Below are 14,644 nucleotides of genomic sequence, written 5' to 3' on the forward strand. Positions count from 1 at the left end.
GAGCAGGGGGTTTGTGAGAAATTTTGACGTGGTGAACATAAATCTGGATCTTCGTTGTCTAACCTGAAGAGTTTTTCTTGCTCATATGATGTTTTGTTGCTATAAAAAGCCTTTATGCAGTACTGCTTATGCTTTGAACATATTTCCTGAGACTTTCATAGGTCAGGAAAGCACTGGAAAACAACTGTAAGCACTTCCAGCCATCTAGTACAGTCACTTTATCTAAGTGAGTAAACAGAGTGGAATGAAGACTCATTTTTGCCTCATGTTTTTGATTGGGTTTAAAGGTGAACTGTTGATTGCTAGTGTATTTGTTCTGTGCCATAGACATTCTTAAAGAAATGAATGCTTAAATTGGATGGACTACTATTGTTTTTTTCCTTCTAAAGTGAAGTACCTTTTTGTTGAGGTGTTGAGAGAAGGAAACTGCTATGTGATTCCTATCTTGACATTTCAAGTAAAGATAGCACTTGATTGATTAGCAGTACCTTCTTTGTTTCAATAAAGAAAACAGCAAGATAATTTTTTGAATCTCTATATGGTCATTGTCATTCCTACGAAATGGGTTAACATCTTGAAGTATTCTTAATGATGCATCTCTCTTTCTTGAAAATGTCTTTTATATTGTTTTGAGATGTTAGACAGTAACTGTGTTTGCCTTTTGAACTTTCTGTTTTATGGAAAGATGAAAGAATACTAAGGTTTTGCCCCCCTGATTTTTGTCATGGTTTTCACTTGAGGTCAGATTTCAGCCCACCTTTTAGGCATGTTTAATTTTAGTGGTGATTAGGGCACCAAGGGAGATCTTTAAAGTGAGGATTTTTCTTGAATTCATATGTCCCATGGATATTGGCAATTCTGTGACAAGTACTCCTCTTCTGATTCTCATCCCCAGCTGCCAGTTATTTTAAAGAATGATTTTTTTCTGCCTCTTTGTTTAGTTTTTGTTCACACTGTGTAGTTCAGTGCCTTACATTTCTAATTTATTGTCTTGAAAGACAGATGTTTTATGACTGTTATAAATATCTGAGAACTGCTGATGAGCCGTCTCTTCAATACCTATTATTTCTCTTTTATGTTTCCTTATCTCCTAGGAGCCTACAAGGTAGACCAATGACCCCACTGTGCTAGGCTCTGCACAAACACTGAGCAGAAGCAGTAGATGATTACAGAGGGATGGTGACTAAAAGGTAGGTAAGAGACTGTATTTTGTTCAGTGAGAAGATGGTGATGTCATGGAGAGATTGTAAGATGCTGTCTGGAAAAAGACATGTGAGATGGCTTTGTAGACCGTTACATGTATTCTGCCTTTCTCTCCTTTCTGAGCTAAGAAAGTGCAAGAAATGGAAATTAAAGGAATGTAAGAAAAACAACCTTCAATTCTCCTTTTTTTCTCCCCTCTATTAAATTATGCTCCACTTTGGAAAGGGAAACTATGTAAAAATGGGGATGTTTGTTTAAAGAAAAACTGAAAGGGCAACTGTAAGAGTAACATGTTTGTAGGTGGCAGAGACTATTTCAGGATGCTGTTTTGGAGACTCCACACGAATTTTAACCATCAGTCTAAAAAAGACTGAGGAAAAGGAAGCCTGTATAGCTAAATGACAAGGTAGAGGAACTATTAAAAGCAAGATGACATCTTAAAAAAAGCTGTGGCTGCATTCAAAGAAGGAAATAGGACCAAAAAATTCCCCTATCAGGATAAACATAAAATCAATAAATGCTTGCTTTTTTTTTTTTTTTTTCCAATCACACCAGTAGCAGGAACCAGTTGAAGAATGTGTGGGGACTCATATAATGGTATTATGAAATGAATGATCTGATCTGAGATGAAGCCATGGCAGAAAACTAAAGAATTCTTGTGTGTATATGCTCACCACTGAAAAGTAGGGGGTGGTTCCTGTTTTGGAAGCCTTCTCATGGGAGGCTTATGAGATTGCCTTTCTCATCTGGAAGCATTTGTAAGAGAGATTGTGGAACAAATTGCATGTTCCAAATTTAACAAGTCCAGATTTAGTTTACCCAAGTTTTTAAGGAACGGAAGAGTGAAATAGACCAGCCACAGACTGGCATGTAGCCTCTTGCTTTAAAGTGCCTCAGCAGTTGAGAACTTCAAGTGTCTAATTTGATGCCATGTTTTAGAAAGCGTCGTGGAATCAGGGAGCCCAGAAACAAATAGTCCTTTTGTTTAAATTAACTGGATTAATTAAAAAATTAGTTTATCAGCTGTTTTAGAAAGGATATTGGATAAATGTGATGGAAATACTGAGAAATAATTGATTTCTCTGAAGGAGAGCCTGATGAAGAGGAAATTTAGAAACAGGTTATTAGCCTTCAACTACTTGAAGGGTGCTTACAGAGATGACAGAGCCAATGTTTTTAGTAGTGGCAAACCACATAACAGGGGGTTAATATACACAGGCCGCAGTTTGAAATGTTCTAATTGAGCATTGTAGGAAAATCTTTTTCACTAGGAGGGTAGTGCAGCACTGGAAAATGTTACCCAGGGAGCAGGGGGTTGCATCTCTCCTGGTGGAGGCTTTCAAGTCTTAGCTGGACAATGCTGCAGCTGACCCGATCTACTGTGGCTTATAGTGTTTGGTCAGACTGGATGACTCCCAGAGATCCCTTTTAGCCAACATTTTTGTGATTCAAAGTCAAGTCTTGCTAAACTGCTGTGGTCCTTTGAAAGAGGTAACCAGCATGCAGATGAAAGAGATTTTCCGATGTATTGTTCTACTTAAATTTTGAAAAGGCATTTCAAAGGTATTCAAAGTCCTTTCAAAAAACTTTTAAAGGAATTAAATAGGCACAGGTTAAGGGGGACTGCCAGCTGTTTAAATGATTGGTTAAATGGTAATAAGGAAAACACCAGGAGAAAAATATATTGGAAATCACCAGTGGATTTCCACAGAGATCTCTGTGTGTGTCCAAGGGATCTTTATATTCATTCATAAGTAGCTTAGAACAGAAGGGTGGTGACAAGGTTTGTTTCTGAAACAAAGTTATTAAGGGCAAAAGAAGGTAAAAGAAAAGGGGGCAGACTGAAAAACTGCAGAAGAACCTTATAAAAGTAAGTGACCATTAACATGGTAATATGGTGGATGAAAGTCAGGGTCAGTAATGGTAAAATATTTTGATCTGGACTGAGATGTGGGATTAGAAGCACTAATTTAATGAGGAAAAAAAAAAAAAAAAAAAGCTCTATACTTCAGTAGCAATCAGACCCAAATTTATATCAGAAGTTGCTCTAAAAGAAGAGAGATCAATATATCATTAGGCCACTCTCTTAATCTCTGGTGTGTTTGCGTCTTAAATATGGTATACTGTTCTGGTCTCCTTAGAACAAGTGGAGTAGAACTGGAAAAGGTTCAGAGAAGAGCAACAAGAATGATGAAGGGCAGCAGGATGCAGAAGGCATCCATGGAGTAGCTTCCATGCAAGAACTAGCTAAGTAAGAGTCTTCAGACTGGAAAAGAGATAGTGGCCAGATGCTAATGCTAGAGATCTGTAAAATCATGAGCTGCCAGATGTGTGGATAGGAAGTGAATACTCAGTGCTGCCTTATTTTTTTATTAGGAGAGATAGCAGGTGAAACAGGCAGGGAGCAGTTTCAAAACTAGAAAATTTTTTTTTTTTTTTTTTGGATAGTGTGTCAGTTCTGAAATTAATTTCCATGGGATGCTGTGTGTCCTTCATGGGCATAAAAAAATGATGAACAAATTTGGAAAAGGAGGCAGAAAAAAAAGAGGGAGGAAAAAAGAAAAAGAAGCAACAAATAAAGGTACTACCTCTAGGTAAGGAAGTTACTGAGCTGAAAATTATTGAAAGCTGCACAGTAACTATGTTGGTTTTGAGGGGAGTGGAAGAGAATATTTCTATATGATTGTTCCCTTAGACACCTGCTTTTGACTGCTTCTGGAGACAGAGTGGTGGTCAGGCTGGGTATTTAGTCTGAGCTAGTTGAAGTCATTCCATTTGGGCTAAACATCCAGCCTGGCCCACTGTGGCGGTTCTTACGTGCTGTTTGCAGGGTGCAGTCCCACAAGAGAACTCTCTTAATAAAAATATTTTTAAAAATATTAGCTCTTATGTGAGGTCTTGCAGTGAGCTCAGAAACTTTCCCCTTGTTGTAAGATAAATGTTTTTAATCTTATTTTGGTACTTGATGAATTACAATTAAATTAATCTTAATACGTTAAGCTGTTTAATTGAGAGTTCAGTTCTTAGTCAAAAAATCTTTTTTTTTCTGTGTTCCATGTACAGTTTGTACTGCCTTTCAGAGAGCGAGATACTACCAAAACACCTTTTTCCACTAAGTCCTAATGACACCCATTTTGGTGTAGAGACAGTAGACTTTGTGGGGAGAGATAAGCAAGGTAAAATGACAAAGCCTTGAGAGAGTACAAAGAGAATGAGAAGAGCACTGATCTTGGAGGTACTTTAGTGTTTGGGAATTATCTTGAGAGGCCAAATGTTGGACTTACAGAATGATGATCAAGGGGACAAGGCTAAATGTGACAGGATTGCATAATGGTAGTAGTTGAAATAGCCAAAACAGATAAGGCTACTGGAAGAGAGAGGCTCATAGGACAAGATTAATGGAAAATACATAGCTTGAACTGAAGGAATTGAATGGGAAGAGGTAAGCAAGAATGAGAAACTACTGAAGAAAGTTCTTAAGAATGAACAGGATTTTAGGAGCTTGGAGGAGCAGATACTGGGAATGAAAGAAACAGTGTCTTTGTTTTTCAGTCAGTGGTTTATGGACCTGAGATGGATGGATCCATGCAAGTATTAAAGAGTGTCTAAATTTCCTTTAGCAGTATCTGTACTTCCTCTGTAAATTTTCCAAGGGGACTTGAAATCAAGAAACATGGAAGGGGAGAACTTTTTTTTTCATTAGATTAGAGAGGATATTTGCTCTTGGTAACAATTAATCTTGTTAAAATAGTAGCAAAACTGAGACTAAAGCAGCTTAAATGGAGACTCAAAGGATTTCTAAGTAACATGGCCAAGGCTTGCAAAGACAATGACACAAATATTTCAAATAGTGGTGTGCAGAGTCCTGAGGAAAGAGTATTTTTCTTTCAGGAAGAAGGGATACAAGGGAGTGTTTTTAGATAAATGGAGGGGAATTGCAGAATAAGAGCAGTTGCAAGGAAAAAATGAAGAGGAATATAACATAGGTCATTACCAATTAAAGTATTGCTTAGATCAGTCATTTCCCTACCCGCCTAATTATTTGAAATAATCCATCTGTGAAGAAGAGTCCTTCCCTGTGGCCCTTCTAACTCTTCTGGTGTCTTCCTTGTGGCACTGTGTGTGTAGTGGTGAGAGGTTTCCCTTTGTGCCAGGCTTGAGGAATTTTAACAAATGAAGCATAATAATGAAAGGCTTGTTAGTAGTAGTCGTTTGTTAAAAGGAACCTGCATTGCTTCAAAGCAGCAATAGCAATTTCAGAGTGGAATGTAGGAGCTATATTCTCTTTCAGAAACTGTGCCTGGTATGTAACATAACTGCAGACCACTGAGCTGCAAACACTTTGTACTGCAGTGATGAACTGTGCAGTACTTGACTCTGCATATGAGGTGAAGGAGGATCAGAGAGGGATGGATGAGGTCATTGTGTCTAATGGAAAGACCCTTTGTTTCTTGCTACAGAGAATGAGACTCTTCCCATTAAAGCCTGTTGTTAAATCTCTAAAATTAATGGCATCTAGAAGCAGGGTTTTAACATCTGCTGTGAAATTAAATGGTCTTTGACTTAAATTTTTAATCTCTTTATTTTTTATTTTTTCTTAAAAATCTAGTTAGGAATAAGGTTCGACTTTCCCCACCAGCACACATGCCCTCCCCCCAGGTCACACTTCCTGCAATGCTGCCTTTAAGTAGTCCAGGTACTTCAATTGCCTGAAGTCTTTTGGATTGCTTTCTCTTGTCTTGATCATTGAAAATGTCAAAAGAATTTGTAGAAAAGTGCACTCTTTTGAGATTCTGAGTGGTCTCTGTTGATCCAGATTTGGTATATGTTGGTTTTGTTTTGTTTTGGTTTGTTGTTTTTTTGTTTTTTTGGTTTTTTTTCCCCATGTCACAAAGATATTTGTACTTGTAGTGTATTCATTAATGTAGTGAATATAATCTGCTGTGGAAGCCCTTTCTGTAACAGCACTGCAAGCAGTTTGGATTATTTTTTTACTCATTTTAAGGTTGCATCTTTATAAAATATGGTGAAATCCAGTGCTGGGAAACATGCAAGATTGGCAGCTCTGGAAATTGCAATCTCTACTTCTCCATGGACTAGATAGAACAGCCTGTCTGGAGCAAACTGTATCTTGGCAGTGCGACTCATGATTAAGCTGATGAGGTGACCTCTGCTTCAGTTATTTATTATTTGCAGAGCACTGAATGTTTGCAAAGATTTTGCACAGTGAGAGCATTGTGTTTCGATCTGTGTTTTCAATATCTTTCTATATGATGTGTTTATTACAGTATAAATACAGGTTTGTGTCTTTAAAAAGCAAAGAACTGTGAACTCTGCACTGGATTTCCCATGTAAAAGAGATGTGTTTGTATATAGTGGCATTATTAGTTGTAGAAATTGATAGGGCTGTAGTGGTTGAACTAATATGTGATAAAATGTGATCCTTTATATTCAGAAACTTAACATTTTAAAAAACAGAATACATCATGGTAACTTTAGCAATACAGAATTTCTGCTAGATTGCTCTGTGACTGTCCCATCAACATCATGGTGAAGTGGTATGTAACGGAGGAGAGAGTTAGCCAGGTATGAAAACCCAAAGGGAATGTGTTGCTGTATTCAAATTATGCTTTTGGGACTCTTCAGTAGCATGCAAGTCCCATCCTCTTTCTGGGGTGAAGCATGCTGAGGTAAAGCATAGAAAGCACACCATGCTACAAAGTTTATTATTCTTTGACAAGTTGAGTATCATTCACATTTTAAATCTTTTTGTGTTACCCATTTCCTAATGATGCCATAAATTGCCATTTTTTTACTTGGCCAGATGCATACAATATCAGCAAGTTTTTTGTGGTTTTTTGGTGTTTTTTCCTCTCCAGTCTCCTTTCCTTTTTGCCCCTTTCTAGGTCAAAGTCTGCATTTTGTTACTACACAAGGCTTCTAGTGGAAAGGCCTTGCCTCCTCAGCATTTTCCTCCTGGTCTCTTTATTCTGAGTTTCAGCAATTCCATTCCATAGACCCTTCTCATACCTATGATGATTGTGTCGTGTTGCATCACTGCTATGTAAACTGACACTTTTCTGCTCTGACTTAATGAGTTTTCAAGACCACAACTGCATCCAAAGGGCAGGTTTTAGTTGGACTTTATTCTGGATGCGTTATTGTACTTGTGTTCTTCCTTGTGTCATTGACAGAGGCCATTTACAAGATTTTCATGCTTTTTGCTTTTTTTTTTTTTTTTTTTTAATGGTCATTTTCCTTGGTGTGCCTTCTAAGAGCTTTATGCTTGGACTGTGGTTTTGGAAGTAGATTTAATAATGTGTCTTTCTGTAGTAATACTCAAATGACATCAAAACATAGAGTTGGTAAATAAAGAAGAAGGAATTTAACTGCAAAGGGATTACAAAAGAGCAGAAGGGGTGGAGATTGTATAAAGTAAGAGCATACTTAGTACTAGTGACAGGCTGAGAAAAGAAATAAAAACAAATACAGGAAAGGAGAGGTAGTGTTTTAGCATTTTCTTTGTGTTTAAATGAATACCCTGTCCTGATGATCAAAAAGGGGTTTGACTGCCTCAGAAAAGAGAGGCACCGAGGTCTACAGTGATTGGAAAGATGAGGGCAGATGTGTCAATAAGCCTTGATTTGTAGCGGGGGCTAATACAATCCCTTACTCTGAGGCCCACCCTTCCTTAGGGCATAGCAGAATCACAGAATCAACCAGGTTGGAAAGGACCTTGAAGATCATCCAGTCCAACCGTTAACCTAGCACTGACAATTCCCAACTACACCAGATCCCTCAGCGCTATGTCGACCTGAGTCTTAAACACCTCCAGGGATGGGGACTCCACCACCTCCCTGGGCAGCCCATTCCAACACCCAACAACCCATTCTGGAAAGAAATGCTTCCTAATATCCATTCTAAACCTTCCCTGGCACAACTTGAGGCCATTACCTCTTGTCCTGTCGCTTATTACTCGGTTAAAGAGGCTCATCCCCAGCTCTCTGCACCCTCCTTTCAGGTAGCTGTAGAGGGCGATGAGGTCTCCCCTCAGCCTCCTCTTCTCCAGACTAAACACCCCCAGTTCCCTCAGCCGCTCCCCGTACGACCTGTGCTCTAGACCCTGCACCAGCTTCGTTGCCCTTCTCTGGACACACTCGAGTCATTCCATGTCCTTTTTGTAGTGAGGGGCCCAAAACTGAACACAGGAATCGAGGGGCGGCCTCACCACTGCCGAGTCCAGGGGTCAGATCCCTTCCCTGTCCCTGCTGGCCACGCTATTGCTGACACAAGCCAGGATGCCATTGGCCTTCTTGGCCCCCTGGGCACACTGCTGGCTCCTGTTCAGCCGGCTGTCAATCAGCACCCCCAGGTCCCTCTCTGACTGGCAGCTCTCCAGCCACTCCTCCCCAAGCCTGTAGCACTGCTGGGGGTTGTTGTGGCCCAAGGGCAGCCCCCGGCATTTGGCCTTATGGAAACTCCTCCAGTTGGCCTCAGCCCATGGCTCCAGCCTGTCCAGGTCTCTCTGCAGAGCCTCCCTGCCCTTGAGCACATCAACACTGCCACCCAACTTGGTGTCGTCTGCAAGAAGGTAGTCTTCACACAGTGGGATAGCTGGCCACCTGTCTTGGGACACACCAAGAAGGAATGGGCTATTCGACAACCACTCGCAGCATCTGGGATATGACTTTCCTAGCTTTTGTATTAACTTACGTACATGCCATGACTCTGCTACATAACATATATGATGGGCACTGAGTTGTCCTGTCATTATCTGCCAAGGCTCTGTGATGAAAAGGAGATGAAAAACCTGCAGAAGTCTCAATGCAAGCCTCAGTTGCCAGTGTGATGATGCTTTTGAAGGATCCCATGAAGGAGCACTTCTGTTGTCTTTTAAAATTGAAAGCTGACCTCTTTGCTTCTTTTAGAAGTGTTGCTGGAGCGGTGGGAAGGGCAGAGCTACTTACAGTCATGCAGAGACCTTTCTTCTTTGTCTTTTAACCCACCCTTCTCCTCAGACATCAGTGCATCCACGGTAGTATGCCAAATTTTTGTGTCCCGAACCAAAGGGGCAGTGGGGTTCCTCTAACTTCTCATGAGTTCATTGGTTGGCAGGTCTGCAGCTCAGGGTGAACTAAGGGACTGGACTTATAAATGTGCCATCCTTCTTGCCACTGAGGAGTGAGTGGGAGCTTGAGATACCTTATACCAAATTATGTTGTGCACATTCATAGCCTTTGGTTAGCCAGCACCCAGCTCCGGATTGAGCCAGCTCAGTACAGCTCAGTAGAATCAGGTTGTGATCAGCCTCTCTGCAGGATATTGAGGGAAAGGGGAGAAGGAAGCTGGGCTCCAGTGGCGGGAGAGTGGAAAGGGCAAGAAAGTGTGGCAGGAGACACCGTGTGATCTAATGAACACAGCTTCTCTTAGGCTTTACCCTTCCTATGTACAGCAGCTCTGGTGGTCTTAAAAATGCAGGTGGTGTGGTGTTGGAACAGGGACATAGACCTGGTATGGGAGCGGATGAAGGGGCAGGCCAGCAGACTGAAGTGGAAGCTATTCTACCTGAGGCAATGCCTTTGCTTATTGCTGTGAGCTGTTGTGTAAGTGGGCATGTGGTCCTTGACATTCAGATGTGGTGTGTCAGCATATTGGTGTTGTGGTTATTTGTTCATCCCAAGAAAAGAGTCCCTGCTTGTGCCGTGTGTACAATTCTTTTTTTTTTTTTTTTGAGGAATGCAATATGTGAGGGTATGAAGATATACAGAAAGGAGTGCAAAAAGGGGTGCAGAGACATGCTATATGGCTTTTGGGGATAAATCTTTGTGGTCTCAGGCGGCACTAAGGATGTTCTGACTTCAGGTCATCCAGCCTTGCCTGATGGTGTTCTGGAGAGCTGGCACAGTGGGGAGCCATAGGCTATTGCTGTGACATCAGTGAGTGTACTGTGTGGCATAAAATGTAGAGATGGTCAGGAAGTTTCCATTTAAGCACCTGTGGGGGTACTAGAAAATTTGGATGCAAGCAAAACACCCTAAGAAAGCTGAAACAGTGCTTTTATTTTTAGAAAATTCTAAGGGAAGTCATAAGCATCCTATATGTTTCTATTTATGAGCTCAAGGTGACTTTGACACATTTGGTCTCTGAATCTTAGATTCCTCAAAAGGAGGAGTCTAGGATATGTTTCAACATATGCAATCTGTGCATACATGCTGTATGCTTCTAAGATTCCAAAGTGATAAATGAAAAATGACTGCTATAAAGCTACAGAAGTCTAAAGTGATTTTGGATATGATGGAGATATCAGAGACATTTCATGTAATTTAGCCTGTAACTGATGGAAGCTGTCAGCCACTGAGAAGCCACTGGGAAAGATTTCACCAAACAAATCGGATTTTCACAAAATTGTTAATTTGTGAAATAACCTTACGGAATAGATTTTTTCTTGAAAGCTCTTAAATGGAAATCATTAGAAAAAGCATCATCATTAACAATTAGATAAAATGTGGAAATGTAACTAGGTTAAAATAACTTTATAAGGGGATATTTCAGACTTGGAAAAAATATTTTTTTTTTTTTAGGTTTTTTTGAGACACAAATACACAGAGAAGCACAATGTATGCTCTGAAGGAAATCCACAAGAGGCTTCTGTGTATTGAAACAAATATGTCAAGAGTCATTCCTCATTTAACTTTAGGTTATTTGTCATCTACTTATTCATTTGACAGCTTCATTGGGTGCATTCCACCAGATATTATATGATTTCTGTTGTGTCAAGTTTTACAACTTTTCAACAGGCTTAATTTTTAACTGTGATGTCAGAGGAGGATTTTTATTTTTTTTTCTCCTGTCTTAGAGTCTGGCAAAAAGAAGCGAGTTTGTACTGACAGGAAGTTCAGGCATGTGCAGGGATGATGCTCCTCATATGGGTGAAACCTTTTTATGCGAATACATGGGGGCTTTAGTATAAGCATTCATAGTATAAGCATTCATTCTGAATTTTGCCTTTTGTTTTTGAAGACTCGGATAGATTGGATACTTTAGCTGTAGAATGATCTTCGAAAATCTTGTACTTTCCATTATTTTTAATTTTACGTGTTTTATTTAGAAGGGATTATTAACTTGATCTTTCACAAAATGTGTAAAATATTTGTGTCTGGATTCAGAATTTAGTGAAAAAGTAATAAAAGGTAAATGAACTTTCAGAAAGATCTTAACATAAGCCATGATTTTTCCCTTCAGACTTCTTATTCCAGGTTTCTGATAGCTTTGTCAGGGTTTCCAATGTTTCTGATAGACATTTTCAAAAGACAACACACAGTTAATATTCCTAATTAAAAAGAGGCATTTTTGTATGATATCTGTGAATTATCTGGATATTAATGCAAATGAATGTGGCACAGAAGGGAGTTGTGTGAGTTTTCTGTTGCAGTTCTCAATTGAATCAGAGATCTAAATGCAAAATCTAGTATGGAGGAGTATTATGTGGATTGGTGGGTTCCCTTTGAGCATTATTGCCTATAATCATCGTGTTAGAAGGAACATTAAAGAGTGCTTTCATTTGTGCATTGAAACTCTGTAAGTGTGTGGGAAAAACTTTTGCTGATGTATGAAAAAAATTCAAATTGTCATATTTGTAGTGGTAATGTTAAAGAGCAAGGAAAGTGAGATAGCCTACTTATTTTAGGCATTTTGTATAATCAGTACAGAGACATTGGATGCTTCAGTCCACGTAAGTGTTCTCTGCAGAATAATCTCTCTACTGCTTATCCAAAAACTGAAGTAGGAATCCAGAAGCTTGGTGAGATGAGTTGGGTGTTTTGAGTGCCTACCTTGATAGAAAAGCTATGTACAAATAAATAGGTGGGGAGCAGAAGTGTTCTATAGTGATGATGTGGGATGAGAGCTCTGAGCTTCCTCACTTTTTCATTTCCTTCATATTGGTCTGCTAAACCTTGATGTCACTTAAGCTGTTGCTGTAAAGAGATACTATATTGGTCACTGATGGGAATAATCAAATCAAAAGCTGACAATTGGCTAGTTGAGAGGAGGTGGAAGTCTGAAATGAATTTGCAAATGGGGGCACGGGGCAATGAGCAGATCTGATAAACAAAAATGTATTCTCCCCCACTGTATTTTGGTTGTCAAAGCTGTGACCACCATGCTTTTGCTGAAATGTGCTTAATAACTACTGCCTTCTAAAACTGTACCCAAGAACTGCAGGACTGAACCCACTGTGAGGAGGATAAATTTGCCCGTATTATACAACTGAAACAGGCTGTCACAGTAGTCATTTCATGACACTTTGGAGTGCATCCAGCAGCTCTTTTAAGTAGTATCTACTTAAATATAATCTTTATTTTGGAAGTTTGCCTAGTATTAATGTGCAGAATATCCACTAACAGTTTTGTTTTAGCAGTACAATTTTGTCCTTTAAATTGGCGATTCACATTTTAAAATGCATTTTATTAAGTCCTTATGAAAGTTAAATCCCAAGTACTATCAAGTACTTTTGTGCAGTCACATAGAAAATGGTATAGAACTGTTTTCAGTAGAATGTAAATTTTGTTAAAATCCAGCTATTTGAAGTTTTTGCATTACTGTCTCCCTTCTGGTTTCTCTTACATCCATGTACAAATTTTGGCATGTTTTCCTGCACAGTTTACAAATATAAAAAAGTATGTCCAGATGGCTACAGAGATAATCTGTGATGTGATGATCTCCTCTGTTAATTATTCAACATGTGCGACTCCAATTTCTGTGTTGCCTCTTCCCAATTTATATAGAATGCAACAGCTAAATTTGCATTGCTTTCATATTACTTCTTTTTTGCCTGCTCCCCTTAACCTTGACTTCACTCAAAATTACTCTTTATACATCTTCAAGACTTTACACAATTTTTTCATCCAACTCTAATCTTCATCATCTTCATTCTCCCCTCAGATGATAAAACTTCCTTATTCCCAGCTAATTTTTTTTTGCTATGGTTATCTTAGTGCATTGTCTTTGGCTGCTCTGTTGCATCGGTTTCCTCTCAGTCCTGAACTACTACTTTTTGTTCAGTCAAGTCATGTTTTTAAACCTGCTTGATTTTTTTAAAAACAAATATATTTCCCAGTACAAGACATTTTATAATAATGTGAAGGGAAAAGAAAAAGATGACAAATCATTCTAAGCTAGAGCATCTGCTCCTTCTCCCATCCTGCGTCATACCTGAATTTGGGTAGAAGTCAGGGTAGAAGGCAAGACACGTGGCCACTTTTGAAGCATGAGCTTTTGTAATTTAAGAGTACTTTGTTTTATATATAGTGAAGTTTTGGCACATGGTTAATGCAAATTAGTAGTCACAGTTTTACTTGCAGTTGTGTCTGCTCCTGCATAGATTCCTAATTCCCAGTGATGAAATTTCAAAACTCATTTTTTCTGTGAGCCCCTTATTATACAGAGAGTACAGACACTTTTTTAGCAGATTACAAAAAGTAGGTTAACAGTAAAACCAGGGAAGAATAGAATTTGAAGGCTGTTCAAGAAATGTCATCATTGCAGTAGTTCCCCTTTAGACTGAAACATTTTTTCCCCTTTAAAAAAAAAAATTAATTGGTTATGTGAAATTAAATAATTATGTAGCTTAAAACAAAGGAAAAAACACTGCCATAAACTGAGACTACATTTGCTAACAAATATGATGAAAATAATTTTAAAAAATACTTTATTGTCTGCTCATTGTTTTTCTTATTTTCTGTTCAATGAAGTGGACTAACATACTTTCATTATATTCAGGTTTAATTGGTAAATAAGATTTTTTTACAAATAATTTTCATGTACTGAGATGCAGAAATATGTAGTATAACATCCTCATTCAGGAGCAGCATTACTAAGTCTTTGAAAATACATGCTGATTTAAAAATTGTTGTCCATAGTTTTATATATTATATTTTATTAATCAAGAGTGTGCCAGGGATATTTGGAAAGTGTATTTATAAGAGTTGCTTACAGCATTGCTGGATAAATTGAAAGAAATGTCTGAAATATAATTTATGTCATGTTTTGTGACAGCTTGTAAGGACAGTCCAGTTAATGAGTACGTGATTCTGTTGAAAATTGAGGTCTTCAATGACTTGGCTATAACCAGGAGACAGATAATCTTTCCAAACCTATGACTTCCTACTAGATGGGTGAGAGAATATTAAAGAAAAATATGCCATAGACTGGCTATTCTGGATGCCATTTCTCTTTGTGGTCTCAACTCACATACTTATGTGCTTGCTAAAAAGCTGTGCAATGGAATTTCCTTGTCTTAGATACGTAGGTTCACTTTTTACTAGGCTTTATGACTAACTTGTAAATGTAGACTTGTATGTACTGTACGGCAGTACAGTGAATAAAACACAACCTACGAACATCTGAGCTCACATCTTTGCAGAACATGAGAATGAATGTC

At 38.7% G+C, this 14,644-nt stretch overlaps 1 protein-coding gene across 3 annotated transcripts in view; it reads left to right on the plus strand.

Annotated features, from left to right (window-relative positions):
- Positions 1 to 14,644, plus strand: part of SEMA5A (semaphorin 5A) — a 341,520-nt gene that overhangs the window by 83,760 nt on the left and 243,116 nt on the right. For 2 of the 3 annotated variants that reach the window (XM_026842312.1, XM_026842315.1), the window contains exon 2: positions 1,095 to 1,190. The gene's annotated coding sequence lies outside the window, so the exon portion shown is untranslated. Of the gene's footprint in view, positions 1 to 1,094; positions 1,195 to 14,644 lie in introns of all 3 variants that reach the window. The other variant, XM_026842316.1, reaches the window with a different exon arrangement.

The sequence above is a fragment of the Athene cunicularia genome (assembly GCF_003259725.1).
Source record: "Athene cunicularia isolate RWA chromosome 2 unlocalized genomic scaffold, athCun1 chr2_part1, whole genome shotgun sequence".
Lineage (NCBI taxonomy): Eukaryota > Metazoa > Chordata > Aves > Strigiformes > Strigidae > Athene > Athene cunicularia.